We start from the raw sequence: 26,287 nt of genomic DNA, 5'->3' as shown, positions 1-26,287 counted from the left end.
ACTTTTTACAATCAATTCTCATTGAGAATTATAAGTAAATTAAACACCGAAAACTTGACATAGAATATATCGAAACAGATCTATTGGAAAGGAGACACGAGCTACACAACATAATTTACTTAAGCAAAAGTGTCTCATTAACACCATTGTCAATGTTTCTCTCTGAACTTGAATAAGACAAAACCAACAAGGAAATTTATGATACCGGTGAGGTATGTGATACGTTCATAAAAGTAGAAACGCCAAGAGCTAATGATAATATTCCACAGTGTGGATCAGTTTTTTCAACCATTGTGTAAGAACGGATGGTTTTAAGCCGGACGTAAATGTTGAACGAGACGAAGACGAGAGACACCACCAGCAGCGTCAGGCTTTTAACCTTTCTTATTTTTTCCCACTCAGGAATTTTGCAAAAACTCTTTCAACCATTCCATAACCAGCTATCGATACGACGAGTAACCTTTTTTTTGTAGAAATTCTCTGCAGGCCACGAATAGGATAGAAACAAGAGGAATCCTGTACTATTGAGTTAGGAATTAAGTGATTGTGGGTTTTGTCATTAGGTGATAATGACAAGATCCGCAATCATTTAGTTGTCAACCTAAGACATTATAGTATGAATGTATATGTTGATATTAAAACAATTCCATTCTCCCACTCATGGAATCCATGTTGGATGGAATCCAACATCCAAAATAGTAGAGAAGACAATTGACAGAAGATGAATGGATGAAATAATAGCTAAATACCATTCTTTTTTTGTACGTGGAGAAATCCTCATGGTCGCTTTACTGCTGCAGCAACAGCAGAGCAGTGTCGGACTCTTACCGACTAAAACTCCACGGGCGGGATGGTAGGAATTTGCGCGAGTGATGGTCGGCCCTGAGGGGTGCTTACCAAGCAACTTTACCAAGCGCTCGCAGAAAGTACAAACACAACACGCAAGGGAGCACTCTGGATTGCCTCTGTTGTACATTGGCTTGTGAGAGAGATTCGGGGTTCTCCATCCTTTCGAAAGATATTCATGTCGAGGTTACAAACTCACTATGCCCCTGTCATGTCTTCAGCCTCGAGACTGAAGGAGCGCGGCTGGCTAGCCCGCCAATAACCAAATACCTGATCCTGGGCCAACAATTTAGATTTAGAAAGAATCAGAATACAGTAAAGTAAATACACAGAATAAAAGCGACGTAATTAAATCAACGGAAGGAGGAAAATAATACACCGCGTTGTTTCTCAATGTGGAAAAGGCCTTCGCTAAAGTCTGAATGATTTTATGTATTATGTGATAAAATGAAGAATTTTAAGAAAGTTATAAACAATTCTGCTGAATGGCACATATGGAATTATTTTCTCCTACATTAGGAATAGGTATTTTTATGTTAAAATTAGAAATGTAGGTGACGTCTCTGAAAGAAATGTACGGTTCCACAAGAAAGTGTCCTCGAACCCATTTTCTATTTCGTTTATAGCTAACAATGCTGGAAACGGAAACTTATTCCTTCGCTAGATTCACGTCTGAAAATAAGCTAGAAAAATTTGCCGAATGTCGAGCTGGACAAATTGTAAGGTACAAATTAAGCATGCGACATAGAAACAAGCACGGAAACATTGAAATAGCAACAAGAAACCTAAAAAGCACCTATACAATGTAGCACGCTTAACGAGAGATAGCAAAATCCAATTAAACTCAAACAAGTGTTTGCACATTGCCTTCCCTTTAAAAAAAAAAAAGAATCTCATAAGATTAAATTGTTAAATCAGGAAATCTAACAAACAACTTTGGCTAAATATGTTGTACTGCATTTGGATCGTAAGTTGGAGTGGAAAACATTAAACACCTAATGATAATGAGAAATTCGTTGCAATACCTTACAGCAAGAAAATCTAAATTGAGCATGAGCAACAAATTACTATTTATAAAACCATAACAATAACTGTAGCAGCTAACTACAGAAACAAAGAAGAAATCATAATATCAGGGGCTAGCATGGTTTATGATATGGAAACAACAAAATTGTTTCTGAGAAAACCGCTAAACAACATTCCTCCGTGCGTGATTTCGTTAGAGTATTTCATGACGGTCTGAATAGCAAATATCCAATTAAATAGCACGCACATAACACAAACAAGGCGAATTAAATACCTAGAATTCCACTTGGACAAGTAATTTACACGGAGGCTACATACTAAATTAATTCTAGACAAAATATGGATAAAAAGAAGACAGATGTACTGGCTAACTAATCGAAATTCTAAACTCAGCATGGAAAATACATCAAAACTCTACAAAACGGTAATAAAACCAATTTGGACGTATGAAATAACACTATGGGGGACAGCAGCAATGAGACACGTAAATAAACTAAAGTCGCTACATCGAAGATACTGGGAACAATAGTCAACGCCCTCTGGTATGTCAGAAACGAGGATATACGCAAAGACCTAAAAATACCAACGGTCGAACAAGAACTCGGCAGATACGCAAAATATACAAGGAAAGAACGGCAACAGATCCAAACCAGCTGGCTGATAAAGCCAGCAAAACTCGCATAGGAAGAACATTAAAAAGAAAACATCCCAGTGACCTCACTAAAGAAATAAAATAGTCAAACTCGAAAATGGTACTCCGCTGGGAGTAGCCATCCACATGTTATTTAGCTAAAAATTGTAAAGTACAAACTAAATAATAAAAGAAGAATTCAAAGTTCTAGATGGTTGGAAAAGTCGCCCGGCGCTACTCATCCAATTTAACGTCGGATTTCTTCAACCGAAGCGTCGGTCGACAACGAACGTCGTACGCAGCTTCGTTTGAAGCGCTCGTAAACCCGAATCAAATGGACGATATTTATATCGTCTGTCTGACAATCGCACAGTGGTACCAGTTGCGATGTACACACCCGTCGGTTGTATCAATACGCATACAACTTGTAATAAACATGTGAAAATTCTGCTAACGGATATGTAGGCCTATGTTGGTTAATAAAAACACTTTTACACTGTTTCACAAAAGAAGAATACATACATATGTATTTTCTTGTTCTTCCAACCCATTACCGTTGCGGCCATTTGTTGCAAATTAGATCGTTTGCATCGGACCCAAATCTTGAGGTTAAAATCTTTTGTTACAAATTATTAATTAGATCTATTTATAACATATGCTAATCCCATATGTTATAAAATCTCTGCCGGTGCAGTGGAAAACTCAAGGGTAAGCATCTTGAAAATAAGTGCATTAGAAGAGGAATTAGAACGGCCTTCTCTTACTACAAGAAATATAATAGCAGCAAAAATATATCATTAAGAGCTTCATAGTAGATTTAATAATAATGATTTAATTAAAGGAATTATTTACCTTTACCCCTTATATTTTGAGAGGGCTACGAACAATGTACATCTCCTTCAAGATGCTAATTAGAATACTTCCTATCATACACATTGCCACATCATGAATGAAATACTTTCCAATCAGCTGGAACATCGGCGGGACAGCCAGGTAAGTTCGATAAAACTCAGAACTCCAGAAGAGGCATCCTGAGTTCGAATCCTGAGTCGTTAAGATTTGCATTCATCAAAGAACCGAAGAGGTCGCAGTCTATTTTAATAGGTTAGTAATACACTACACGCAAGCGGCCGCCCCTCCCTTGCGTGTATTGTGTGGGCGTACTTTCTGGAAGTGCGCTGTATAAGGTGCGAAGTGCTTTAAACACACACAGGGGTCCCCGACAATTAGGAAGTCCACATTACTGTACTGTCTCGCCCGTGGAGGTTTTAGCCGGTAAGAATCCGGCACTACCTTCTGCCGCCCACACAAGGTGGTAAGGTGTCTATGAAGATTTCCTCCACGATAAAAAAAAAAAAAAAAAATTTTTTTTGTAGCATGAAAGGAGAGACGTTTAGCTATTTTATGATGAAATAAAATAAATCTCTGAAATCCCTGTAAAAATAGAAAATATAGAGAATATTATTATTTTCGGGCATTCGGAAAATGTTCTGAGAATGATAATACAGATCATATTCAGAATGTTCCACACACAGAGGATGTGTGCACCTTCTCGGTATATGGAAATATTCAGAACGTTCAACTGAGATGTTCTCGGACGTACATAAGATGTCTTTATGCTGTTTGGGGAATTGACAGATTGTGCAAAAACTAAGAAAGGAATCGATTCGAAATTTGGCATGCTATTTTGTTATGACTGGCACTTACTTGTGACAAAGTCAATCTCAGAATAAATTTTATTCTTAACTTTAAACTACGACAATTTTAATTAAAATGACAAACCTTTTAAAAAACGGACTTTTACGCACATTTTACTAATTGACAAGCTAACAATTGGACTTACCGCAGCGTAAGACAGCTCATTTTAAAGATAATTTTATTAGTTACAACTTTTTCACGTACGAGGCATAGTTTCTAAGATAGAAAGAGGAACGTAAAAAAGGGATTTTTTTGCGTCTAGTCGATGTTTGTGTAGCGGCACATGAGTCAGAGGACGATACGAATCGAGAGCGACTCATGTTGTTGTTTCGCTTCGGGACATGGTCACCGTCTTCACGCACAAAACATAACGATAAATAAACTCCGGGCAAAACAATGTCACGGCTACGTGCAACCGTCGATCAAACACGAAATCAAAATTTCCGACTTTCTCCTGACTAGTATAAATAAACGGACGCGATCGTAACATGACCAGTTTTTCAGTCTCAGTCTCGAGCGATTTTATTAGCGAATCAGTTAGTACCGAGCGTCTTACCGAACATTCTCTGTATCTATTATATTAAAATATATTTGACGGTTTTCAATATTGAGATGTCTCGTCATTTAAACCACACGATCAACCTTCTTCAACGATATTATTTTTATTTATTATTATATTTATATTATTATAATATTATTGCTATTATATACTATGTGATATTAATTAAATAATACTAATAATATAATATAAATATAATAATAATAGTAATAATATATATATGTATATAATAGTAATAATTTATATATGTATATGTCGAATTGTCGTTTGGATTTCGAGCGCGAGACGATTCTTCGTTAGCATTTGCCATCATGATGTTAATAAGTAAACAAATGCTTTTAATAATATTCTTGGGTTCTGTAACGAATCCACGGTCAACGGGAAACTTTCTGTACGTTTTAATATATTTTTGATAGCACACTGACACGTTCACTCAGGCACAGGGTTTCTCTAAGACTGACTCCAAGACGATGACAGTAAACTCTCCAAGGAGATTGCAAAATAAAAGACAGATACAGTAACATATATCAAATACATATCGATCGGGAATATCAACAAATTCCCAAGCGCCGTAACTAGGCAGTTCCACATAAACCAGCATTGCTCCTGATCAAGACTTGATTGTTTATACAGCGTATCCGTTAACACTGGAACCTCCTTTGTAAAACATTTCGTTCATCCCGTGACCGTGGCTACGTTCGGCGACCAGTTATGTCACCCCGAGCCCAAATATTGAGAAATCTTCCAAAAGAAAGGCTCGATGTCTCTACATCTCCGACATATATAACCTTGGTTATGAATATTTTAAATCGGCACAATAATTATTATGAGTATATAACAAACATTTGTCGTACAGTGATAAGCATAATCGGTAAATATTTCTTATGCTGCATTAAATCTAAGTGAACTTGGAAAATGAACGCTTCAGATGGAATATATCCGGATTTGTAGATAACTTCTAGGTACTGTTCAGTTTGAAAACAAAGACAAGGAATATATAGATTGCGTGGAACATGTCGCATCTTATTCAAAAAATTACGAGCTGAGGTGGTTGGTTGGTTTATTAAAGAGACGAGTGATGAAATTGTAATAGTCAGTGTATATGAAAATTACTTTAAATACAAGTACAGAGATAGTGTATGCCGGTTGTAATCGTCGCTCGCTCAATCCTACTGTTCAACTCTACGTTTCCTATTCCACTGTATGACTCGTTATAATGATTTGCTATAATGATCGTCCTAGAGAGGACGTTCGTCTATTTGTATCGACCGATAGTATAGACCTAGCAAAGCAAAACAACGTTGGCACTCCAAGGCACAACAACACGAGTCCCTGCCGACCTTTCAATGACTCATGTGCCGCTACAGAGTTAATATCAATAAGGTAATTATTATACTAATAATGCTTCGTTATATATCGCGTTATTGCTTACATATTCTTTGGTAGAAGTTAATATTTATAATATATAAAAATGACTGAATACGGCATTCATAACATTGAAAATGTGGAAAAGGTTATCAAGTTCAAAATGTCAGTAGTGGCACCACTTTCTAACCACCAGTATGTATCTTAATTTTGCCTATGATTATATTGTTCAAGTCTGCAATATGATAATTAACAGCGTAAATTTACTCAGTAATTCTGTGTTGTATATCAAATTTCTTGATCTATTTCGTTTTTGTTTACATGATGTCAATGCATCAAACATCTAGATTCGCACCTAATATATTGTTCGAAATCCAATGCTGAAAATGATGTAGCAGTAAAGATCATTTGCCACAAGCAAAGATTGATAAAGATTATACGCCAGTAAGAAAAAGTTATTAGCACCTCCGTCATTCGGAAGGATAGCGGAAGCTCTCCGCGGTCCCTCCAAAAAAAATCTGGTAAGTGCCGGCGAAAGGCGACAGTGCCTTACCATTTATAACTGTTTTTCTTTTTTTATTTAAATCTTTTCATTCTCAATTTGTCCAATTTGCACATTTGGTAGAATCCATTTATATATGTGTTCCATCCTTGTCTAGGGAAGCGTTAAACGTCTCTCCTTTCATGCTATAAAAAAAATTTTTTTTTTTTTTTTTTTTAGCGTGGAGGAAATCTTCATAGACACCTTACCACCTTGTGTGGGCGGCAGAAGGTAGTGCCGGATTCTTACCGGCTAAAACCTCCACGGGCGGGACGGGTAACCAGTGAGCGAGTTGTCCTCGGGCCCCTGAGTGCTTAACAAATTCAAGCACCCATCAAACTTACTAAGGTGCACTCCCAGAAGATACACCTACAACATACGACAACGGCGGGGCCCACCAGTTGCCTGTTGCTTAGATATCTATACTTAACTTAGCTCTGTGTAATACGGTTTGAGATGATTAATGAATTTGGAATAAATTTTTGCTGCCGAGGATACGAACTCGCCACGCCAGGCGACGCCATGAGTTCTGGGCTTTAACGCGCGTAGCTGGCCGTCCCGTCGGGGTTACAGCTCATTGGAATGTATTTGACTCTTAATGTAGCAATGTCTATCATAGGAAGTATTCTAATTAGCCTCTAGATGTATTATACATTATTATACATTATATGTTATAATTATAATTAACTATATATATAATGTAGTATCATGAAGAAAAAACCTGGTTAGAAACTAAGCAAAACAAGGTCGTCTGTCCTTCGGTTATTAGTTTACATAGAAAAAGCGTGTGTGACCAAAGTCACCTAGTTCTTGCGAAGCGTTAACAGGATGGAATTAGAGAAAGGGAAAAATAGCGCTAATGGAGGGGAACGATTCGAATCCAAGGAGCGGTTAATCGACCCAACGGAAAGTCCGACAACCCGCATTGCTAAATCACCATCAATATACATAGATGCGTAAATAATAGACCCCCTCATTGAACCGCCAAACAACACGGCAGGGGAAGATAACTATATTATCAAACAGCAGTAATCAGGGGATTACAGCCAAAAACAAACACCGACAACATAAGCGAAGAACTAGCAAAAATCGAACAATAGGTAAGGTCAATAAACAACATAAACAAGTATGATACCAAACAACCATTACCGCTATTTCTAGTCGAACTAGAACCTAGAGACAATAACAAAGACATATATGATATAACAAAATTACTAAACACAATAGTAAAAGTGGAGCCACCTAGACATAAAAAAGATATCCCACAGTGCATAAGGTGTCAGCAATGCGGCCACACAAAAAACTATTGCGATATAACCCCGGCATGTGTTAAATGCGCAAAAAACCATTTAACAATACATTGACCATCCACGTGAAAAATAGAGAAAGTTAGATGCTATAACTGTAACGGAAACCACCCAGCCAGCTATAAAGCGTGTGAAGCCAGGAAACAATTACGACGCAAACTGTTCCCGCCGCTACGAAACAGGACATACACTAACGTACAAGTGCAACAGGACAGCACAAAATCCGAGACAATACCAAATACAGAGCACGCAATAAACACTAAACACATCAGCACCAACACTTTTGGTAGTCGAAGCTACGCGCAAGTAATCAGCCAATCGACATCCTCTGACAACCAATATCACAACAACAGTAGCAACGACACTACAGAAATCAAAGAACTTTTCAAACAATCCATCAAGAACACCGAAATGCTAACCAGAATGATAAGCGAATAAAACGCAGTTCTCAGACAGCAAACGCAGATTGACGCAAAGTTTTGACGGGATGAAACTCCGCGATAAATTCAGGCGAAACGATGCGAAATAAGAGCGAAGCTTATAATGGAAATATGGTTTGCTTGTCTGTTGTCATAAAATGAGATATACTGAATATATTAAAAAATATAATACATGTAATACGAAACTTCGTATTATTCGTGTTATTATGGATACAATATCATAATGTGTTCATATATTTAAATCTCATTCGAAAGAGATTATTATATGTCGAACACAGTTTAACTGTATTTTGAATTCTTCTTCATCAGATCACAATTGATAAGTCGATATTAGGATGATTATCCTCATTTGATACAAGTTTGTGACTGCTACATGTTAATATACTTTACATCTTATGTACATTTTAAATATGGTACGCAAAATCAAAGTTGCAAGGAACATCAATAAAAATTCAATATTTCAATAACGCTTTTCACGATTATAATTAAATATTTTTCAAAATGTCGCATGAGTGTTACATCTAGCACCCCCACACAAAAGTTTACCAATTTATGATACATGTACCAGTAGATGGACAAGTTACGATTTACAGATTATATAGTACTCTATTTTATGATTTTATAATTTCTCGTTAAATAGGATAATGAAATAACTTGCAATTAGTAAAATTTCATTTGTTTTATCGTCAAACTTGTGCAAGGGAACATATTAATACTGGTAACTTTAGTGACTTGCAAAATTTCAATAGTGCAAGACAGGGCAGATATTCAATTGCAATTGGCTACCATCCATATTTTCGTCGGTCTTACAATAACCTTATGCTATCAATTATGAATTGAAAAGTTATGAAATTACAACTCACCCAAGGCCAATGGTTATGACTTCTTTTCGAAGTTCCATGGAAATCTCGAGTTTGTTGTTTCAGACATCCAGTTATCACAAAACATAAACACCACTCTATTACGGTCGACGTAAACAAAAGATGACAGATGAACAAAATATTCTTCAAATTCTCGGGCACAAATACAGGCTTACACACTCCCTGCTTTAAAGTCACAGTCTGTCGTTGAACTTTCGCCAAGTAACTTGATACGTACATATACACGTCTCTCGAAATCAGTTTTCGACGAAAATACATACGTGATATGTTATTTTGCAACCGAACGTGAATTTCTCGCGGGAAATACCTCGATATGGTTTATTTATGCGTCTCTCAAATGCGAATTTTACTATACGCTTCGTTTAAGGCACGCCATTTTGCAAAACGATTATCGAAAGATGACTGCTTACATCGATCGAGATCGAGAATAGATTCGCAGGAAGCTAGATGCCGCGATTTCTTCCCGCTCTTTACTTTTTTCCGCAGCTGTGATTGGTTGATTTCCTACTGCCATATTCGGTTTCGCCGAGAATCGTAAACGCGTACGTCGGAAGCAATGCGGGGTAGTTATTTAATTTATTTCATAATATTATTTAACATATATCGTGAAAAGTTCTGAATAATCGGATACTTTTGTTATCGTTTCATCGTGTATTAGCATTATCAGCTCTCGGTATCGAATTGACAAACGGAATTTTTCTCACACAAAGTAAGTCACATTAAGTATATGTATATGTATAGTCGAAGCAATGCGATTAAAAATTTTTCTATTTTAATTGGAATTATTTATCAAAATACAGACATTTTACCAAGCATTTCTTTTATAAATCTTATATATATATACATATGAACACACACACACACACAAAATAGAAATAATTTTGTGTGCTATTATACGCAGTTCGATAGTTTATATTTCACGTGTCCCGTGTTGCACTCGCGTTGGTTTCGTTCCTGTCTCTAACGTATAAATGTAGCGTCAGTGATTCGCGTGACGCGACGTAACTTTCAACGTTTGTTTTTCTCCGTTTATGCGTCGTGTGTTCGTTTGAATGAAAATGTCCCGAGTGTTGTAAGAAAAACCACGGAAAACAGAAGAAGAATACGGACCGAAATGTTTCAACCGTTCGTGGAGAGACGCGATCGCGAGATAACGCGTCAACGAGAGTCGTAAATTCTCGTTACGATTAAACAATCGACGCCACGAACTGATTGATCGGCTATTTCTATTACGAGAATAGAGGCGGTTGGAATGAGTGCATACGAGAAACTCCACTTGATTTGCTAGCAAACAGTTTAATAACAAGTAAAGAAGCAACAATTTCAGTCAACGATCAAACGATTAACAATTAAGATGAAAAGATAACAATCAAGTTTTGTGAGCTAGTATGCTTATTACGAGACCTTTCGTACTTTGCAGCTTCAGATAGACTGACTGATTCTTTTGTTCGAAACCACGGATTCTTTCCTTTGTTGCCCTTCGATATCCCTACTACACACGCGTTTATTGGATGTACTGCGGCGGTCACCGCGTATGCGTTCTTCCGAGAATTCGGCGAAAGAAACGCAGGGATATCGTTGGTACATCGGGCACGTCGGTATTGCGCTTTGACGGCATAGCTCTTTGTACCGCGAAGCCGTTGGAAAATTTCGTGGTCGATGCCGCAACAAATTAGTTTCCTTCAACACTTGATTAGAGAGATGATAGGCAAACCGTAACATAACCTTTAACGCTCCGTCATTTAATTGCGAAAATCGACCGGCAACTCCAATTTGTTAACATCATACTTCGACTTGCAAGTTTTTAAGACTTTACCGATCGATAACCGATTAATCGGCTTTTCGTCGTCGACGCTTACTGACCGATAGCCTACTAATCGGCTATCACTACAATTAAAAGTTATTACTTATAATTCTCAATGAGAATTGATTGTAAAATTCTAGCAAATAAAAAAAAAGCTTTTACGTGTCATATTTTAAAAAGAGTAGAGCGCTGCACATCAGTAGTGGTTGAGAGGCAGAGTAGTGCTAGGAGAGTTAAAAATTAAGAGGAGATATAAATTTGTAAATTTATCTGTGGCGGCACTCGACAAGCCAAATACCACTACTCGACACTATCTAGTGGCAGCGCAGTGGTTCATGTCTGAAAATAAGCTAGAAAAATTTGCCGAATGTCGAGCTGGACAAATTGTAAGGTATAAATTAAGCATGCGACATAGAAACAAGCACGGAAACATTGAAATAGCAACAAGAAACCTAAAAAGCACCTATACAATGTAGCACGCTTAACGAGAGATAGCAAAATCCAATTAAACTCAAACAAGTGTTTGCACATTGCCTTCCCTTTAAAAAAAAAAAAGAATCTCATAAGATTAAATTGTTAAATCAGGAAATCTAACAAACAACTTTGGCTAAATATGTTGTACTGCATTTGGATCGTAAGTTGGAGTGGAAAACATTAAACACCTAATGATAATGAGAAATTCGTTGCAATACCTTACAGCAAGAAAATCTAAATTGAGCATGAGCAACAAATTACTATTTATAAAACCATAACAATAACTGTAGCAGCTAACTACAGAAACAAAGAAGAAATCATAATATCAGGGGCTAGCATGGTTTATGATATGGAAACAACAAAATTGTTTCTGAGAAAACCGCTAAACAACATTCCTCCGTGCGTGATTTCGTTAGAGTATTTCATGATGGTCTGAATAGCAAATATCCAATTAAATAGCACGCACATAACACAAACAAGGCGAATTAAATACCTAGAATTCCACTTGGACAAGTAATTTACACGGAGGCTACATACTAAATTAATTCTAGACAAAATATGGATAAAAAGAAGACAGATGTACTGGCTAACTAATCGAAATTCTAAACTCAGCATGGAAAATACATCAAAACTCTACAAAACGGTAATAAAACCAATTTGGACGTATGAAATAACACTATGGGGGACAGCAGCAATGAGACACGTAAATGAACTAAAGTCGCTACATCGAAGATACTGGGAACAATAGTCAACGCCCTCTGGTATGTCAGAAACGAGGATATACGCAAAGACCTAGAAATACCAACGGTCGAAGAAGAACTCGGCAGATACGCAAAATATACAAGGAAAGAACGGAAACACATCCAAACCAGCTGGCTGATAAAGCCAGCAAAACTCGCATAGAAAGAACTGTTCTGTCGCGCAAGTCATCTGCACGCCATCCCGCGCGGCTTGCCAACCAACGGTCTACCTGCCGTCCTTCTAACACTCCATAGGCCCAAGGACCCACTATAAAGTTGCAATTCTAGCTGCATTGTTCGCACACATGGTCTAAACACATCTGTTTGCCAGAAAAGACTTTCTAATTCCAGAAGAGTTTTCGGCCGGTTTTTAGAAAAGTCCTTGGGTTTATTATGTGCTCTTAAGAATTACGAAGAAAGCAGAGATATACCTAACGAAAAATCTGAGTTTCCCTGTAAACAATGTCGCCTAGGACCCAAGTTGGTAGGAGGTTTCTTCCTCCTCTCTTCCTTCCTAACATTCGTCCCAACCAATCGACATCGCGGATTGTTGCCCTCACTTTACTAACTAAAAATGTAGGCAACGAATCCGCGTTCTTCGTTCAAAGGGCACACCCATACCAAGCTTTCCTCCGTATTCACATTAGAATAAGCTTCAGAGTTTTCCATCGTCTCTCACGGTGACTAGAGTTCCTGCATTCCCTATAACTCTCACCGTTCCTATATCTCTAAAAGTTTCCTACCACAATCAAAGATCTAACGCCGAACTTCTAACATTAAGTCTCATACTGTGTTGCAGCGTGATAAGTTATTAAGTGTTTATATCTAGTCAATCGTGTATACTAAGTGTTGGAAATATATATTTTAACTCTGTGAGCCACAGTGTTATCATACCTGAATCACCCCTATTATCTTAATCGAAATACGGGGATCGAACTATTCGTGGTGTCGATCATTCTAATCATAACGGGAATTTACGACTCCCGTTGAAGCGTATTCTAACGACCGCGTCTCCCCGCGATAACTCGAAAATACAAGAACATTAAAAAGAAAACACCCCAGTGACCTCACTAAAGAAATGAAATAGTCAAACTCGAAAATGGTACTCCGCTGGAAGTAGCCATCCACATGTTATTTAGCTAAAAATTGTAAAGTACAAATTAAATAATAAAAGAAGAATTCAAAGTTCTAGATGGTTGGAAAAGTCGCCCGGCGCCACTCATCCAATTTAACGTCGGATTTCTTCAACCGAAGCGTCGGTCGACAACGAACGTCGTACGCAGCTTCGTTTGAAGCGCTCTTAAACCCGAATCAAATGGACGACATTTATATAGTCTGTCTGCCAATCGCACAGTGGTACCAGTTGCGATGTACACACCCGTCGTTTGTATCAATACGCATACAACTTGTAATAAATATGTGAAAATTCTGCTAACGGATATGCAGACCTATGTTGGTTAATAAAAACACTTTTACACTCTTTCACAAAAGAAGAATACATACATATGTATTTTCTTGTTCTTCCAACCCATTACCGTTGCGGCCATTTGTTGCAAATTAGATCGTTTGCATCGGACCCAAATCTTCAGGTTAAAATCTTTTGTTACAAATTATTAATTAGATCTATTTATAACATATGCTAATCCCATATGTTACAAAATCTCTGCCGGTGCAGTGGAAAACCCAAGGGTAAGCATTTTGAAAATAAGTGCATTAGAAGAGGAATTAGAACGGCCTTCTCTTACTACAAGAAATATAATAGCAGCAAAAATATATCATTAAGAGCTTCATAATAGATTTAATACTAATGATTTAATTAAGGGAATTATTTACCCCTTTACCCCTTATATTTTGAGAGGGCTACGAATAATGTACATCTCCTTCAAGAGGCTAATTAGAATATTTCCTATGATATACATTGCCACATCATGAATGAAATACTTTCCAATCAACTGGAACCTCGGCGGGACAGCCAGGTAAGTTCGGTAAAACCCAGAACTCCAGAAGAGGCATCCTGAGTTCGAATCCTGAGTCGTTAAGATTTGCATCCATCAAAGGACCGAAGAGGTCGCAGTCAATTTTAATAGGTTAGTAATACACTAAACGCAAGCGGCCGCCCCTCCCTTGCGTGTATTGTGTGGGCGTACTTCCTGGAAGTGCGCTACGTAGAGACTGACGTGTTTTAAACACATAGGGGTCCCTCGACAATTAGGACGTCCACATTACTGTACTGTCCCGCCCGTGGAGGTTTTAGCCGGTAAGAATCCGGCACTACCTTCTGCCGCCCACACAAAGGGGGTAAGGTGTCTATGAAGATTTCCTCCACGAAAAAAAAAAAAAAAAAAAAATTTTGTAGCATGAAAAGAGAGACGTTTAACACTTCCCTAGACAAGGATGGAACACATATATAAATGGATTCTACCAAATGTCCAAATTGGACAAATTGAGAATGAAAAGATTTAAATAAAAAAAGAAAAACAGTTATAAATGGTAAGGCACTGTCGCCTTTCGCCGGCACTTACCAGATTTTTTTTGGAGGGACCGCGGAGAGCTTCCGCTATCCTTCCGAATGACGGAGGTGCTAATAACTTTTTCTTACTGGCGTATAATCTTTATCAATCTTTGCTTGTGGCAAATGATCTTTACTGCTACATCATTTTCAGCATTGGATTTCGAACAATATATTAGGTGCGAATCTAGATGTTTGATGCATTGACATCATGTAAACAAAAACGAAATAGATCAAGAAATTTGATATACAACACAGAATTACTGAGTAAATTTACGCTGTTAATTATCATATTGCAGACTTGAACAATATAATCATAGGCAAAATTAAGATACATACTGGTGGTTAGAAAGTGGTGCCACTACTGACATTCTGAACTTGATAACCTTTTCCACATTTTCAATGTTATGAATGCCGTATTCAGTCATTTTTATTCTGTATTACGCAGTGAGACATTTGTTTCGGATAAGCTATTTAGGATTGTATCTGAAACTGTAAGTAAAGCATATCCAAATTATTTATTGGAAATGAATGTGACATCAAAAAAATAATGTGTGGAGGATTAGTCGAGGATAGATAGTACGCAATAACGAGAGCGAATAATTGCTGTCGCAGTCTGTCAAATATATTTCGAATAAATAAGTAATTAAATAGATGTACAGCCGTATATGTGAGTCGTTAGTAAGAAAATATAAAACGCGGAATAAATACTCGTTATTGCTCGTCGCGTAACTCGATAAATACTCGGAGATACTCTGTAGATACTCGTTGATACTCGTTGATAGTCTTTGATACCGTTCGATACTCGATCGCGTCCGTTTATTTATATTGTTCGGGGGAGAACCAGAAAATTCGAATTCGTCTACGTTTGACGGTTGCACGTAGCGGCGACATTGTTTCGCCCGGAGTTTATTTCTTCTTACATTACTTGCAATCTAACGGTCTTGATACTTCGAGGCAAAACAACAACACGATTTGAATTGTCCTCTGATTCAAGTGCCGCTACATATGGTCTATTTAACTATGACGGTGAAAATTCATAAAGGTATGGTGTGGATATTGAAAATTCTGGTAAAAAAAACAAAAAAAGTGCCGGCGAAAGGGGACAGTGCCTTACCATCTAAAATTTTTTTTTTTTTTTTTTTTTTTTTTCGTGGAGGAAATCTTCATAGACACCTTACCCCCTTGTGTGGGCGGCAGAAGGTAGTGCCGGATTCTTACCGGCTAAAACCTCCACGGGCGGGACAGTACAGTAATGTGGACATCCTAATTGCCGAGGACCCCTATGTGTTTAAAACATGTCAGTTTCTATATAGCGCACTTCCAGGAAGTACGCCCACACAATACACGCAAGGGAGGGGCGGCCGCTTGCGTTTAGTGTATTACCAACCTATTAACTGGACTGCGACCTCTACGGTCCTTTGATGAATGCAAATCTTAAAGACTCAGGATTCGAACTCAGGATGCCTCTTCTGGAGTTCTGGGTTTTACCGAACTTACCTGGCTGTCCCGCTGAGGTTCCAGCTGATTGGAAAGTATTTCATTCATGATGTGGCAATGTATATGATAGGAAGTATTCTAATTAGCCTCTTGAAGGAGATGTACATTGTTCGTAGCCCTCTCAAAATATAAGGGGTAAAGGGGTAAATAATTCCCTTAATTAAACCATTATTATTAAATCTACTATGAAGCTCTTAATGATATATTTTTGCTGCTATTATATTTCTTGTAGTAAGAGAAGGCCGTTCTAATTCCTCTTCTAATGCACTTATTTTCAAGATGCTTACCCTTGAGTTTTCCACTGCACCGGCAGAGATTTTATAACATATGGGATTAGCATATGTTATAAATAGATCTAATTAATAATTTGTAACAAAAGATTTTAACCTCAAGATTTGGGTCCGATGCAAACGATCTAATTTGCAACAAATGACTGCAACGGCAATGGGTTGGAAGAACAAGAAAATACATATGTATGTATCCTTCTTTTGTGAAACAGGAGAACTTTATTTATTTCTCTCCTTTTCCAACGGCACCGGAGCGATGCTCTGCGATAAAATATCGCTCATCTGCACCGAGCTTTAAGATATACGAATAAAAGTGTTTTTATTAACCAACATAGGCTTACATATCCGTTAGCAGAATTTTCGCTTGTTTATTACAAGTTCTGTGCGTATTGATACAAGCGACGGGTGTCTACATCGCAACTGGTACCACTGTGCGATTGGCAGACAGACGATATAAATGTCGTCCATTTGATTCTGGTTTAAGAACGCTTCAAACGAAGCTGCGTACGTCGTTCGTTGTCGACCGACGCTTCGGTTGAAGAAATCCGACGTTAAATTGGATGAGTGACGCCGGGCGACTTTTCCAACCATCTAGAACTTTGAATTCTTCTTTTATTATTTAATTTGTACTTTACAATATGTCCAGCTGAACATTTGGCAAATTTTTCTAACCTGATAACTAAATAACATGTGGATGGCTACTACCAGCGGAGTACCATTTTCGAGTTTGACTATTTTATTTCTTTAGTGAGGTCACTGGGGTGTTTTCTTTTTAATGTTCTTCCTGTGCGAGTTTTGCTGGCTTTATCAGCCAGCTTGTTTGGATGTGTTTCCGTTCTTTCCTTGTATATTTTGTGTATCTGCCGAGTTCTTCTTCGACCGTTGGTATTTCTAGGTCTTTGCGTATATCCTCGTTTCTGACATACCAGAGGGCGTTGACTATTGTTCCCAGTATCTTCGATGTAGCGACTTTAGTTCATTTATGTGTCTCATTGCTGCTGTCCCCCATAGTGTTATTTCATACGTCCAAATTGGTTTTATTACCGTTTTGTTGAGTTTTGATTTATTTTCCATGCTAAGTTTAGAATTTCGATTAGTTAGCCAGTACATCTGTCTTCTTTTTATCCATATTTTGTCTAGAATTAATTTAGTATGTAGCCTCCATGTAAATTATTTGTCCAAGTGGAATTCTAAGTATTCAACTTGCCTTGTTTGTGTTATTTACTATCGGTACTACCTTCTGTCGCCCTGTGTCCCCCGGTCCGCAGGGCAGTGTGCTAAGATGTTGTCTATGAGAATTTCCTACACGAAAATTAGATAATAGATCCAACACATAAATAAAATAAATGAAAAGAAAAGAGAAGAAAAGAAAAAAAGAAAAAAGGAACAAAATTTTTTCAATGCAACGGAGGCTGATGGCGGTCTTGTCGCCCAGGACTAACAGAGAGTTGGCGCTAGCGGCAATGGCGTCCTCCAGCGGCAAAGTAACAAGGCTATCGGTCGGTAAACTTCGGCGACAATAAACCGATTAATCGGCTATCGGTTGGTAAGCGTTGGCGAAGATAAACCGATTAATAGGGTGTCGGTTGGTAAAGTGCTAAAAACATGAAAGTCGAAGTATGATGAGTATAAGTTGGAGTTGCCGGTCGATTTTCACAATTGAAAATCGGAGCGTTAAATGTTAAAAAATGAAAATAATTAACATTAAATTTGTATTTTGTTCAAAATTTTAATCAACTTGTTCTTTATATATTCTTTATATATATCAATCGTAATATCAATTACGATGCTCATAATGACAATATTACCACTTATAGTCTCTGTCTTCGTTTCTGGTTATAAATTTCTATCATTCTTATTTATTGTTATGAAATTATCATATCAAACTATTTGTGAAAATTATATACAATAAAGGTAATAGTATACACGATGAAATACAAAATTTTGTTTAAAATGTATCATCATGTCATGTTAGATTGTATGAATTTGTATCGAAAAGATAACATTTTTTTTTATTCGAAAGAATTTTAGAATCAATTCTCATTGAAAATTATAAGTAAATTATTTTGGTGTGCTATAACTTGAATAATAAATTTTTATCGTACGTTTAATTCTGGTTGAATGTAATGCTTAATTCTGGAAAAGATACCTGTCTTGGGATACGGAGACCTGGCTTGGTTGCTATGACATGGATGTCAGCACCCGGCACACCCGCTGCTGGGATCCTACTCGAACAGGGCAAGGGATATGCTGAGACGGTATAATGCAGGCCCCTGAATTCTTCCAGATGCCTCCATACATTATTCGCGTTATCCGGGATTACCTGAGATAGAGATAGGCGGCGGCTCGTCGAGTGCGGAGTTGCGGTGACTAGCTGTCCCATGCTCCCAGACACACGCATGGTGTATTACGTGGACGACACGTTGGTCCTGACCGTGGGACTTTGGTGGCATAAGACGCTGCGCCATGGCGAGCTTGCCGCAGACTGCGCGGTGCGGGCAATACGCGGGTTGGGCCTGAGGGTACTATGGAAAGTATTTCGGAGGAAAGTTGCTGGATTAATTCGTACAGCGAGATTCGTTTTTTTTTCGTCTCTTTTGCGACTCACCCATCGTTCCAGTCAGTCGTTTGTCATCCAGTTTGCCACTTTCGATCTGTATTACAAGACCACCCGTTATACGGCAATTCAAGCCGGTGACTCGATACGTCGGCATAGCTGTTACATTCGCTTTAATTTGCTTGTCAAACCTCTACTTTGCTAATTGAAAAACCCATTCCTGATCATTTTCCATGATCATAAACCGCAAGCTCGCCATTGACTGCTACTGAATTGTTGAGAAGATGATAGGTGACGAGCATGAAAGGTAGTCGTTTTGATTCCTTCGACGGTAGTACTCTTAGAGATCCAACTTGAAGCTTAAACCATGTGCTGATTATGTTTGAGTATTTTACCTATTTGATTTATACAATGTCTAACTTATTGATTTTTTTAATTTTAAAATGTGCATATACTCGTAAGTCTGGTGATTATAGAATACGAGTGTTTGATAAATGTGTATCTCTTTACAAAGTGGAGACAACAGAATATGATGATCCTTAACATACTTTGTTATTTAGACAGCTATATAGGATTGGAGGAAAATTATTTTCAAAAATAACGGATCTTCGATTTACTTTTTCTAAAAGAGAAAAGTAACTTACGCGGAAACGAAGACCCACCTGTGAGGTATCCCTTTCGAGTGTCGAAGTTTCATGTAAAATGTTCGGTCGAAGATTTCACTATAACCTATCCCAGTGAATAAAGATTCATCGAAAAACCGAATTTGAATTTGAAATAAGAAATGATAGCGAAGAAAGCATTTGTGATGTTTCATCGAAGAAATGGAAAAGATATTTAATATATTATAGCATCATTTTTGTCACCGTAGGAATGTTATTTATTACAAAAGGAATGCTACTGGCCTGGACATTAACCATTTCGCTACTAGCGTCGCCTATAGACGACCATAGATACCAATTTGTTATTGTAAAGTGTAATTTTTAATTTTTAAATATATTTTTATTGATAATAATTGCAAAATCTCCAAATATGTTGTTGTATAACACTCAAAGAATCGTGCCATCCGGATAATGACGAGGCTGCACCGAAAGATGGAAGTCCGAACACCAGTTTATCTACGCGCAACATATGCACGCTTTCCGTCGCAGTGTTCCGCACTTCAGTACCGTTATTCCGGTGTCACTCCGACGGAGCACACTGCCGTAGCGAAAAGGTTAAAGTAAATGATACATTAATTGATTAATAGTTACCCCATTTTCTAAAGATTCTTCGATAATACTATAAAGGATTGGTTAAGGATCGGTATTATAGAATAACAAGAGTGAGAGATTGCTGTTGCAACCCGTCAAATATATTTCGAATAAATTAAATAAATATAAGTATAAATACCGTCGAAAGACGCTCGTTCAATACATTCGCGACGATACTTTGTAATCGCTCGCAGATAACTCGATAACTATAACGCGGATAATAACTCGGACAATCTCGTAGATATTGGTCGCTAATTCGTAGATACTCGGCATATACTGTCTCGCTCGCGACCGTGTCCGTTTATTTATACTGGTTGTGGCAGAGCTGAAAAATTCAAATTCGTCTTTGTTCGACGGTTGCACGTAGCGGCAACATTGTATTGCCCGGAGTTTATTTATCATTAGGTTTCGTGTGTCAAGGGTGTGCCAATATCCTGAGGCAAAACAATAACATGAGTCGCACTCGATCCGCCTCGTCCTATGACTCATGTGCCGCTACATCACCCCACTACCAGCGATATCGTTATTCTTAGGTCGTATTCGTAAAAAAAATTATTTACACTATTTCTTGTCACCATTTTACAGGTTGAACGTATACAATATATCCTCTGTCCGACAATTTACGACTATTACTCGAAACCTGCCAGAAACCAGACCGCGTAACGTATCTATTCTTAGTGTTTTCTTCCGCGGTTCGATCGTTGTCGCTTGCACTGTTTTCGTCGGAATCAGTACGTTACGAGAATCGGCGATTTGTTTCTCTAGGTCATCTGGAACTATAAACGCGGGTTTTAATCGGTCTATGGAAACCGTTACGTCGCGATTATTTATTTTAATCCTTAGAGTGTTATGGACGCATATATGCGTCTGGCGAAAGCTATCGGTGTGGACTAAGGACGCATATATGCGTTTGTCAATTTTTCCGAACACCTACACAGAAGTAATACCGTTACGTTTGCGTGAGATAAATATAAATGCATTCCTTAGTAACGGCAGTAAACAAATGCCAATAATGCCTCGTTATAACAGTTGTCTACCTGTTTCGCGGACAGTCGCATCTAATTATCAAGAAGAAAATGTGTTGTTTGTGTGAAAAATAAGAGAATGCAGAAAATGCGATGTCGGATTATGTATCGATAATTGTTTTGAAATTTTTCACACACAACTTGTGTTATATTTACTAAATTTAGTTTTCTAGTTTATTACCCAAATTCTAGTTTATTGTAAATTTCAATGTATATAATAAATAATTACTACTAAAAAATAACGCTCTTAAATCATTTAATCTCGCGCAAAGAATTACTATAACTTATTACGATTTGCGCTTTCAGTAGTCAATCAACAGAGTTGAATCTAGCAAAAAAGTATTCCGTCCGTACGGAACTAAGGTTTTAATAATGTAATTTTTTTCATCCGCTTTTACAATTTTAAACGACCCGTCGGATGCGGCTGTAGGGGGCCTCCTACCGTGTCATGGCGCAAGAAAACGTATGGCGATGATTCTAATTCTTTAAAAACGAAAATTTTCTTTTTGCCATGACGCGTAACTGGGTATGGCCTGACCTTCTCCATCCGTTCTTTTAGCCGGTCCACGTATTCCACATTGGCCCGCTGCCTTGTTGGTAAGAAAAATTTCGCCGACAATCGTATGCCGCCGGAACCATAATCCATTTCGGCCGCCGTTGCGTTAAGGTCCTCCTTTATCGCGGTTCTGATACTCAGCAAAATGATCGGCAGAATTTCGACCCAGTTGCTCGTGTCATGACACTTGATCGCCGCTTTCAGTTGTCTGTATAGGCGCTCTACCATCCCGTTAGACGCGGGATGATACTCGACACCGAGTAACCGGCATAACTCCTCAAACAGTTGCGATTCTAATTGGCGTCCTTGGTCGGTCGTGATTTTTAAAGGTACCCCGAAGCGAGCTATCCGAGTCGAAAGAAGGACCGAAGCAACGGTTGGCGCTTCCATATCGACGATGGCTTCGGGCCAACGCGAAAAATGATCGATAAACGTTAGACAATTACCTTGTGAATATTGCATGCTGATAATGTCCTAAGTGTATGTGTCCGAACCTGCTAACGTTTTGAACGTTCAACTGGCGAGGATACGTGTCTGGTAACTTTATTCCGTTCGCACGGTATACATTGTCGTATCCACGTTTGACAATTTTTGTTAATGGATAGCACCAATTTTTGCGTGGGACGTATCCCCGGATGGGAAAGTAGATTCGGAAGTCTTGATCGGGAAATCGTACTTTTTTCACTTGCGCTGCGGCTAACGTTTGATGATCTATGGATTTCCCGATCGCCTCGATCCGGGATAGAGTGTCGGCTACGTTATTGTCTGTCCTTTTATGTGTCCCAAATTGTCCGATGTAGTCGAGGTGACGCAATTGTCTTTGCGAATACTTGTCAAGATTTTGGCCAAAGGCGTATACCAGGGGTTTGTGATCCGTATAGATCGCGAGTAGCTCTCGGTCGGACGCGCTGTACTTTCGTTGCGCGGGGGATAGCGATCTCGTTATGAAACCTAAGGCCTGCCAAGAATCGTTGACGCGCTGTTGAAGTACCACACTTGTGGCGTAATCCGATGCGTCGACCGCGAGTCTGACGGACGCGCCTGGAATCGCGTCAGTTATAGCGCGTTTCGAGTCGCGGAAGCTGTTTTCGGTTTGATCGGACTACTCAATGGACGCGTTGCACTTCTTTGTGCCTTTCCACAAGTCGTTGAGTGGTTGAAGAATTCGCGCGGCCCCCGGTATGAAACGTCGGTAGAAGATGATCATACCGGGGTACCTTCGTATGTCTTTAATTGTCGAGGGTAACGGTACTTTAATTATAGTGTCACGACCGGCATACTTCAAATCCGATGGACCGATGATGGAGATAGAGATGTGGCGGCCTTGGCGACAATGTATATCGCCGAAGTGCCTAATGAGTCATCTGTATCCTAACGGTCCTTCCACCGAATGTCTTAGAAGTGTGACAACGGTCACCTACGCCTACAGGTAGTGGGGATATTGAGGGATGACAAACAAAGAAGAAACAGATGCCACCAAAAGTCAAATTGTAAGAGTTTCAGTCTTGGAAAGTCACGGCTGGAGCTCAGAACAAAATCGCAGTCAGTGTAAATTCAGAATACAAGAAATAAATTCTCTTGTTTTTTTTGTTACCTTAAATTTTTTCTTTTCGTTCGAGCCTCCTGCTTTTTATTTTACGTGACAATAGCGTCGACGCGTTCGGCTAATGGTTTTATCCCCTCGGCTGTTACTGTGTAACCGAGGAATTCTATTTCGCGAGATTTACTACGACCCCATACTCGTCAATGCGCTTAAACAAAATCCACAAGTGTTCGCGGTGTTCGGGTGCGATCAAAGGATCGACCATGTATGAGTAGACGAAATCGAGGTCTCTGGTGATTTCGTCCACGAATTTCTGACACATTTGGGCCGCGTTTCGAAGTCCAAACGTCATGTTGGTCGCTTCGAAAAGACCAAAGGTGTCGTGATCGCTGTCTTTTCTACATCCTCCGGCGCGATCGGAATTTGATGGTAAGTGCGAACGAGATCGATTTCAGAAAAGATACGCTTACCATACAGATTCTGCGCGAAGTCCTCTATGTGCGGCGGTGTGTACCTGTCCGGAATGGTGCGGGCGTTCAATGCCCGATAGTCGCCACAAGGTCGAATCCTCCCATCCTTTTTGGGTACGATGTGCAAGGGTGATGCCGACGGGCTTCGCGATAGCAGCATCACGCCTTGTTCGATCATGACTTCGAATCCCGTCTTCGCCAACTTGAGTCGATCGGGAGCGAGGAGGCGTGGTTTGGCGTGGGTGGGGGTTCCATGCGTCGGCGGTCCGTTAGGTCAGGAAACTCCGCCATTATTTTGTGGTACGTTGGCTCTACATTGATAGTTTTAATGGACGCTACGTTGAGCGTGGCAGCGAATCTCCTTGTGGATAGTTGTGTAGTCGTGTCTAGGAATCGTTTGTTTCGTGGGTCAACGAGTAACCCGGAATGGCTGAGGAAATAGACGTTTGCACATCAGTCACTACAAAACACCACTTGAAGGCTCGACGAAAGGATAGATGAAGGTGATCAGGTGAAGTCGCAATCAGGTTCATAGTCGCTTTTGTTAGCGGGTCCACGTATCTTGTTGCGCGGATAGACGCATGCGTCGGCACCAGTGTCCACTAAAACTGAAACGTTCGTTCACTTGTCCCTGACAAAGATGCGGCGGATTGCCAAGCCGTCTTTCACTCAATTTTTAATATATCCAATTCGTATTTCCCAAGGAAGAAACCTCCCTGCTCTTCTGAGAATCGGTGGGGTAGTGTCAGACTTTACCGACTAAAACTTCATGCTTGACGCTCATCAGGAATGCCCCGGGACCTACCTCTTTCGCAGTACTACCGGAGCTAGGAAGGAAATTTTTTTCTTTTTTCTGTCGAGTGTTTGTTTACGAAAATACTGCTTTCTTAGAACTACGAATTAATTATTATTTATATACCATAGGTAGAATCATATATCAGGAGCACGAAGATATACGTATAAATATTATACTAAGAATGCGAAAGAAAATTGTCAAATATATATGTCGGAGATGAAAGAACACCGGAACCCCTGCTTGGATTCGCGGAAATACCGTAACGTTGTAACTTAGATTAAACAAATGCCGCTCCGATTATTCGAGATTTATGATCATGAGCTTGGGCTCGAGGGGACAATCAGTCGCCGAACGTAGCCGCGGTCAAAGGGATGAACGTTTTATCTAACAAAGGCACAGAGTAACTCTATACCTCTCCTTAAAAGAAGTAGTCGTAGCGACACGTGGCAGTAAATACTTCAATAGTTTCTATCCCGCGGCCCGCCACACGCAGATTTTGCCCTCCGGGTAAGATGATCGCCGGGTGTCGGCATGCCTTTGCATTGTATGTTTAGCTAACGTGAGGACCCGCTATAGATCTTAAGATTTAGTCAAGCGAAAGTCCTTCAAATAGACTTTGTTGCAACTACGGGAAAATAGGAGAAACTTATCTTCCACGAACGATGCTCCCCGTCAACAACCTCCCCTCAAGGGCGGCCAGCATCTCTTTCAAAACGCCGATATGGAGATCGACCAATTAGCAACAGCGCTAATTTCCCTCACCTTTGGAACGAAAGCTTTCTTTGACGAATCCGAGGATCTCATGTTCTTAGACACACCCATTATAGTTTTCCTCGACGGCATCATCGAGACGGAGATTCATTCTTTCGTACGATCTCATCGACGAGTGACAGTACCACCTTACAACCAGTGAATACCTCACATCTAGTTAACAAAGAGACTTGAACTGTGCGAGAACATACGTTTATCATCCCGTGACCGCGGATTCGTTTCGAACCTAAGGTCATTATCACTAGTGCTACGAGTGCCTAATCTTGTTGATAAGCCTGTGCTAGTAAACTCTTTATTGTATCACGGCAATGGCTAATTGTAATGAGAATTCATCAAACGCCCCTCTCCATAATCCTGACCCTAATCCGACATATATATGAATATTTCATAATACGATTGATTTGTAAAGGTTATCCGCCAAATTGAATGTCCGCTATTACAACTTCAAATATTTTATGCATTACGTGACTTCGTTCTAATGCAACATGGCGCACTTTTCTGACCGTTAAACAAAGCTGCGCAATACGAAAAATACGCGATGTGCAGAAACTGTTCAAACTTGTCTGTGACAACGTACTTTCTCGAATGTAATAAAAGTTATTGAGAAAGACGACATTACAGACAATTTACGAATAACGAAGCAAATTGAAAAAGTTATTTGAATTTCTTACTCAAATGAAACAGAATCGAGAGAATCTATGTTAAATT

At 39.1% G+C, this 26,287-nt stretch overlaps 3 long non-coding RNA genes and 2 pseudogenes across 15 annotated transcripts in view; 3 read left to right on the top strand and 2 right to left on the bottom strand.

Moving 5' to 3' along the window:
* The window catches only part of LOC126926479 (uncharacterized), a 109,884-nt gene extending 86,285 nt beyond the window's left edge, over positions 1–23,599 (top strand). Inside the window, exon 2 of the long non-coding RNA XR_007714647.1 lies at positions 23,429–23,599. This is a non-coding gene — a long non-coding RNA (uncharacterized LOC126926479). The remainder of the gene's footprint in view (positions 1–23,428) is intronic.
* On the top strand, positions 1,041–14,790 carry LOC126926464 (uncharacterized). Its single transcript, XR_007714626.1, has 2 exons — positions 1,041–3,823; positions 14,616–14,790. It is a non-coding gene; the product is annotated as an uncharacterized LOC126926464 (long non-coding RNA).
* LOC126926751 (U6atac minor spliceosomal RNA) lies at positions 6,635–6,818 on the bottom strand (annotated as a pseudogene).
* Positions 6,691–21,714, bottom strand: LOC126926455 (uncharacterized). 13 transcript variants are annotated; one of them, XR_007714613.1, is made up of 6 exons: positions 20,558–21,714; positions 19,828–19,894; positions 19,217–19,560; positions 17,281–19,133; positions 16,003–17,205; positions 6,691–6,878 (listed from the first exon to the last, which is right to left on the bottom strand). It is a non-coding gene; the product is annotated as an uncharacterized LOC126926455 (long non-coding RNA). The 13 variants fall into 13 exon arrangements; XR_007714615.1 differs by having other exon boundaries at positions 19,217–19,524; XR_007714607.1 differs by having other exon boundaries at positions 16,003–16,869; positions 16,950–17,205; positions 19,217–21,714.
* On the top strand, positions 14,663–14,846 carry LOC126926748 (U6atac minor spliceosomal RNA; annotated as a pseudogene).
* Positions 23,600–26,287: the final 2,688 nt, after the last annotated feature.

The sequence above is a fragment of the Bombus affinis genome, chromosome 18, assembly GCF_024516045.1.
Source record: "Bombus affinis isolate iyBomAffi1 chromosome 18, iyBomAffi1.2, whole genome shotgun sequence".
Taxonomy (NCBI): domain Eukaryota; kingdom Metazoa; phylum Arthropoda; class Insecta; order Hymenoptera; family Apidae; genus Bombus; species Bombus affinis.
The sequence above is the reverse complement of the archived record's forward strand: the minus strand, read 5'-3'. Positions and strand labels throughout refer to the sequence as shown.